This window comes from Theobroma cacao, chromosome 2 (genome assembly GCF_000208745.1).
Source record: "Theobroma cacao cultivar B97-61/B2 chromosome 2, Criollo_cocoa_genome_V2, whole genome shotgun sequence".
Classification (NCBI taxonomy): Eukaryota; Viridiplantae; Streptophyta; class Magnoliopsida; order Malvales; family Malvaceae; genus Theobroma; species Theobroma cacao.
This window is the reverse complement of record NC_030851.1, coordinates 9,729,104-9,736,061: the sequence shown is the minus strand read 5'-3', so window position 1 is coordinate 9,736,061 and position 6,958 is coordinate 9,729,104.

Sequence of the window (6,958 nt, the reverse complement as noted above, 5' to 3'; positions counted from 1 at the left end):
AAAGAATAAATAAATTAAAAAATTTAACAACTTAAGCTATTAGCAAAAATCTCAAGGGCAAACTTTGTTCGAATGCCTTTTATGGTGTTTGCCTTCAGCGTGTGATCCTTCGAGCCGATCAACCACTGCAACGAGGCTATAACTCAATCCCTGTAACTGCACAAATCTTGCTGTATCGGGATCTTCTCATTTAACCTATACATCATCCACGTCAAAAGTCGTTTTTGATGGCCCGAGTTGACAAAGTACCCCGCTTGATGGCATATAATGGGAAACAATGATGTTAGTGGACTCATCTACTTATCACACAAGCTGGACTTCTGTGCTTCTTTTTGACTGTACGATGAGTCCACTAACATCATAGTCCATTTCAGCAAGTTAATGTGCACTACCACTCAGTGGCCGTCGAAAAAGCACGATACGAGAATTGAGTCAACCTCATGCCATGGCAAACCCCACGGAGGTCTCCCACCCCTTGTATACTGTAGACACCTAAAAAATGAATAAAAAATTAATTAAAAAAATTAAATTGTAATAAAATAAAATATAAAATAAAATAATTTAAAAAAAAAGAGAGAAGGAATGGCTGGGCATACGCCCAACCATCCCTTCCCTAACCACCATGCATGATGGGGCTCTGGCCACCAACTCCTTGGTGCCAGAACCCCATTGCCGGGTTGTCCAAATTTTTGGACAACCTAGCTTTTAAGGACACCACCTGCAAAACCAAAAGGAGGGGAGGAGATCAAAAATCCTAAATTTACCAGCAAGCTACCTAGCCACAAGCAAAAAATAAAAAAAAACAACAAGAAAAAAAAAAGCACAAAAAACATATATACAAAAAAATGAGAGAGGGCAGGGGGCTATGATTTGGATTCGGTTTGGTTTGAGTGAGGGAGATTGGTGAGCTTTGAGGGAAGGGTTAGATCTTTGGAGTGCCGGCTAAAAGAGAGTGGAAGCCAAAGCTTTTCGGGGCCGGTATACCGGCCACTGACAAAGGAAAGGGTAAACTTGATTGGGTCACCATCGACCGAGGCAAGGAGTGCTAGATCCGTCGATCGGAAGGGAAGAGGCTTCTAGGGAGAGAGGCTGAAGTCTCACCGGTCTAGGTGGGGAAAACTATGGAAGTGCCGGCCATAAGAGAAAGAGAGAGAGAGGGGAAAAATTTTAGAGAGAAGGTAGAGAGGCCGACGGCTAGAGAGAGAAAAGAGGGCAGAAAAATGAAAGGAGAAGAGAAAAAGAAAGCTTAAATACTTAGGTTTAAGGACTCCAAAACGACACCGTTTTGGAGGAGCACAAGTTGCCAAACAAACACTCCAAGTGGTGCGTTTTGGGCTCAGTTTAGTGGACCTAGGAAGTCAGATCCAGTGCAGCAGACTCGGGCTTTTTGTGGGTCTCCGAATTGGGCCAATCGTAACCCAACAAGGTATAACTCTTTTCTTTTTTTTGCTTGGGTTTGTTTTAGTTAGTGTTGGGTCTAGCCCACTTTAATTAAAATGCATTTATTTTTTTTTCTAGGAAAGAAATATATATAATATGAATGCTTATATTTAATATTAAAAAATCAAAAATAATAATGATAGTAATAATAAAAAATAATAGTAAAGATGCATAGTTTAGAGAAATATATATATATATATATATATAATAAGAAAATTCATAATAGATTTAGTTTGTTTTTTTAAAATAGATATAGCAATAATGATAAGTAAATGAGAAGAAATAAAATAATAAAATAATAATAATAATAAAAATAAAAATAATGAATGAAATGATTATTTGAAAAATTTCACCTATGAGAGGTAAAGAGTTGCCTCTTCTAAGTGGATTTTTTTTAATGCGAAGTTTGAGACTGATTTTCACCGAAGCGTCGGGATAAATCCGAACTCCAAATTTCAATACCCATCAACTCAAATAATCGTTGCTAAAATAATAATATATATTGAGAAAAGTAAATCTACACAATATCACATTTAAATCTAGGTTAGTGTAGTCAGTTAATTAGCAAATAAATATCATTAAATAAAATTAAGTTAACCATTAATTTAATTAATTATTTATTTGATTAAAAAAGAAAAATAATACATAAGATGGAATATTAATTCACTATGCTAGTTAAAGACTATAGATTTAAATAGGAAACTCTAAAAAATAATAATAAATAATTAAGTAACACTAAGTATATAAATAAGGTGATAAATATTTAAATACATAGTTGGGTGAATTATGAATCACCTAAGTCAATAAACGAGTACATGTAGACATCAACATTTTATCCTGTCATAGCACGCCACATTTATTTTGCGAATGGCGCGGGAATTTCGATGATGGGATTTCCCTGAAGAGCTTGTAGAGACGAGTTCTTCCGAGGATATCTCTAGGTGAGGAGAATTTCGAGACTTCACCAAAGCGTTGGGATGGTCTTCGAATAATTTTCCAATAAAAGATTACCGACCACATTATTTAAAATAAACGAGTCATGACATTATTTTACGCTTGCATCACATGCATACGTAAAACCAAATAAAAGACTCAAGCAGTCAATTTAATAAAAATTTAGTTAATAAGTAGGGATTAAATCAAAAGTAGGCTATAATAGGATAACTTAAGAATAAATGGTACCGTTCATGGAATGGGCGCCACGGAGGTGCTAACCCTTCTCCGTGCGTAACCGCACTCCCGAACCCATCTCTAAAAAGACGTGGATCGGTTCTCGTTCTTTCGACGGACCTAAAATTAATTTAGGACTTCGTCGATTAGAATCGGGTTAATAGGTGGCCAATCACACCTAGATAAAAAAAAGATTGATGGCGACTCCTAAACGATTTAATTTTTGCCCGCGTTTGGCGGTCGGGTTCTCGGACCCGCACGTTATGACATATACTCAAGCACATCGTTTGGCATAACCGCCTCACTGGGCTTGAATATCTTCTCGATGGGGGAAGACTGCATTTCTTGGCTCAGATGGAGCAAAATAAGCTGTCAATTACGTTATGCACAATAGTTAGATGCAATTAAGTAACCCTAAACCCCATACATTTGAATAATTACAACTTAGTAAAATATAATGTACTTATATAGAATGTGGTGTCAACGATGCATATTCTCTGCTTGTAGTGTTGTGGATGGTGCTCGCACGCCCGCTTACACAACACACTGATGCATGCATCAATCTGTTGGTTGTCCATCAACTCTGTCGGCATCTCCAATCGTCGAAAAAAATCAAGGCCTTCCTGCCCTTCGATGCCCAGAATGTTAACCTTGCATATTTAAAAAAGAGTTAAATTAATATTATAGTGAAGTTACCTTACTATAAATGTCATTTCTCACAATTTTCACATAATAATACCCATGTCAAAAGGTCTATGTAATAAATATCTTAGAACCGTTAACCCTAGTATGGTCTACTGTTTTCATTTTACATGGCTTGGTCGTTTTTTAGGAAGGACTCATATCTGTCCTTCAAATCGTCCTTCGCTTTACGCTGGACTAATAGTGGGTTAACGTACGAGCTTCGAAGGTATTTGTTAGCCAAGATCACATGTGCATCTTCAGGCTTAGGTCGAAGTGGAGCCTCAGTAGAAGGTGTGATCTCACCATGCGGAGGGGCCTCTGCTAGAGTTAGGATAAAAGTAGGACGTGCGAAAGTTGTAGTTCAACTAGTCGCAGGATGAGGTCCATTTTTGACCTTAAACGAAGGAGATGAAGCCTCGGGAGAAGGTATGTGCTGAGAATGCTAGGCTGCCTCTATCAGAGATGGGATAGGCATAGGATGATGTTCAATCAGGCTATCGGGAGGTGAGCTTCGACCCTAAACGATAAAAAAAATCAAACACATTAGAACAGTGTATACATCGTACATGTTATAACTCACTCGATGAATAACATAAAACCTTATACCTCAAAACAGTTGATCAACCGACTGACAATCCAATCCTTCAACCCTTGTAGTGAGTGTTGGATATGCTCATGGAGTAACTGTGTCTACATCTGCATCGCCCGCTGGATCTCCAACTGCATTGACTGCATCTGCATCTGCATCGCTCACTGGATCTCCAACTGCATTGACTGCAACTACATCTGTATATTCGTCTGTAATGACTAGAGGTCTTTCTTCCACTATGTCTGCATTTTTTATAGCTCTCGCTTAATGCTCGTAGTCATTTGAGGACACAACACCCGATTGCATGGTTCAGCATGAGGGGCAGCACCTGAAGCCCGAGAAAGGGTAGCAGCAGAAGTAAGAGGAGGAGCAGTAGGAGTAGCAACATGATGAGCAACAAGAGAAGCACCATGAACAGTTGTAGGAGGAGAATGAGGCCTTTCAGCGACACCAAAATCGAAATGAACCTCCTCGTCCGCGGTGGGTCTTCGCTTAATGACTTGTCATATTGGACTTTTCCCTTTGTGGTCCATTATTTTCCTCCTTTGCTGGGGACCGAATTTTGGGCGACCCTCCAACTTCCATAATGGAATGTATTGCTGCCTCTCGGAGATATTGACCACAATGTCCGCCCAGTATGCGGTCAACATCTCTTATGCCGTTGGCTCCAACGTCCTCACTGCCCACAACTGCACCAAAACATACATTGTCATTAGGTATAACCCTCGCTACCCTATGACAATAAAAATAAAATTTAATAAAATAAAAAAATAGTTTCTTTACTCACCTTGCCCTCTTTCTCCAAACTTGTAATATTGTCGTGGAAGCCTGTAGGCCTTTTGTCACATTGCCATTTAAGCATTCTTGGCCAAACTTGTCCGAACTGTCGCTACCTTTCGAACAAGCTTCTGATTTCAAGTATTGCTTGCAACGCCCAAAACTACACATCAATTGTGTAACATTTTTACTCACCTCATAAATTATTATGTGAAAACAATAATGATAATAATAAACATTAAGCTATGGCAAACTACCTGAAACGCCCATATGAATCCGTAGAGGTGGTAGCGCTTCTTTTCTGCTTCACCCACAGCGGGAGGTTCGAAACCCCTCAGTAAGTAATCCACGATCAGACTCCACACGTATGTGCCCCATGAGAATGCATTCAACTCATCGATGTTCTCGATCAGTGACAACAACCATGGAACCACAGATCGTCTGTAGTCTTGACCGAATAAAACATTAGTCGTGATCCAAACGAGGGCCATCTTGCTCGCGTCTCCCTTCAGCTAAAATTGCCCTCCTTTTAACGTATCTAAAACCTGTTGGATCTTCACCTCTTTCCTCGGTCCCCAATATCGTAGGTGAATTCCTTTAAGGAGGGCCTCATAGGGATTGACAATGAGAGCTGGTAGGGGACTAAACTTCAGTCCTGTCACCAGACAGAACTCCCTCTTAGAAAAGCAGGCCTTCGTTTTCCCTATTGCAAACCATAACTCTGTTTTCGTGGCTTTAGGTTCGTTGATTCTGTACAGTATTAGATTGTGCACCAGACTGACACAAAATAAACTCTTGTTTGCTTCGACATCCATCATGTGCCTGAAACATGTTCTCTTAAAGTTTTTCAGTTCATTCACTTGACACAGCATCTCACGTATCACATGCAGATGCGACCACTTACAGTGGATGTTAATGCCAGCATTGAACCCCCACTAGTGCCTCGGCACACAAAGCAAGGACTCCACGTTTTCCTGCTCTGTTCTTGTGCTGGCCATCTGCAACATAAAACAGATAACATTCCCATTTTAGTCATGTCAATACCATCATTATAGATTAACAAAAAAACTACAGAAATTTCTTAGAAATAGCCCTATTCATAAGCTTACTCAAAAAATAACCTTAACAATAGTTTTAACTGTTTTTAGACAACCCTGAAACAAAATAATTAAATCAAGTGTGGAGCATGGATTATTAAGTAAATCAACATATACACATTAAAGCATTACAATTGACCCAAAATAATACAGAATGAACCTATGCAGATAAATTTCATGTGGTTATGACACTCATGCAATTTCCTACAACAACAGTCACGCAATACCTAATCAATTAGTCACGCAATTACTAACATTAAATCACGCAATGATTTATAAACAAGTTACACAATTCTAAGAAAAACTAATAGAATCACGCACACACTAACTGACGCCATGCTTGAACAATATTCACGCAATGACCTATCAATCAGTCACGTAAAGTTAAACGCTTTTGCAATCACGCAAACCCTACGTGACCTCATGCTAAAATCCACTCATGCAAAAGGTGCCAACCACTTAAGCACGCCCTCACTCATGCAAGATCTAACAAAGTGTCATAACACATTCATATCAACCAGTCACACATGGCCGGTCACCTTTCCACCCCAACAACATCAACATTACCACTTTCATGTTTATATTCAAAAATTGCAAACAACAACAATATCAATATGAACAAACAATATGTATAGGTTTATGCTAAATAACCTTAACCCTAAACATGAACAATAACCATTCTGTCAAAAACCTCCACATGGTTCAAAATAAAATAAAAAATTCATAAAAAAATAGTATACCTTTCTTAGCGTAATGTTAACTTCTTCACACTACTCAATATGTGAACTACTTTTATGCGAATAATAACCACTCCAAAAGGCTCCTACCACTACCAAAATGCTCGAAAGTTGAATTTTCGAGGAATGCTTTTGACAAACTTGCTTCTGAGGATATGTATGGTCTATCGATGAAAATCGAAGAGTTATAGTCCATATAAACGACATACTTGATCATTAATAGGTTTCGGGTTGAGGCGCGTAGCCTAGCGAATGGGTCGATTTCATTAAGGACAATTTTGTCTAATTTTTTTTCTCTTGGCTAAAAACAGATAAAATTATAAAGAGGATCATTCTAAAAAACGCCTTATGCTTGAGGACCATTTATGAAAAGTACCCTATATAATAACTAATAACTCGAAGCTTCTGCAAGTATATGGTTTCAATATCACTCAAGTATCTTAAGACCCTCCTTAAATAACTAC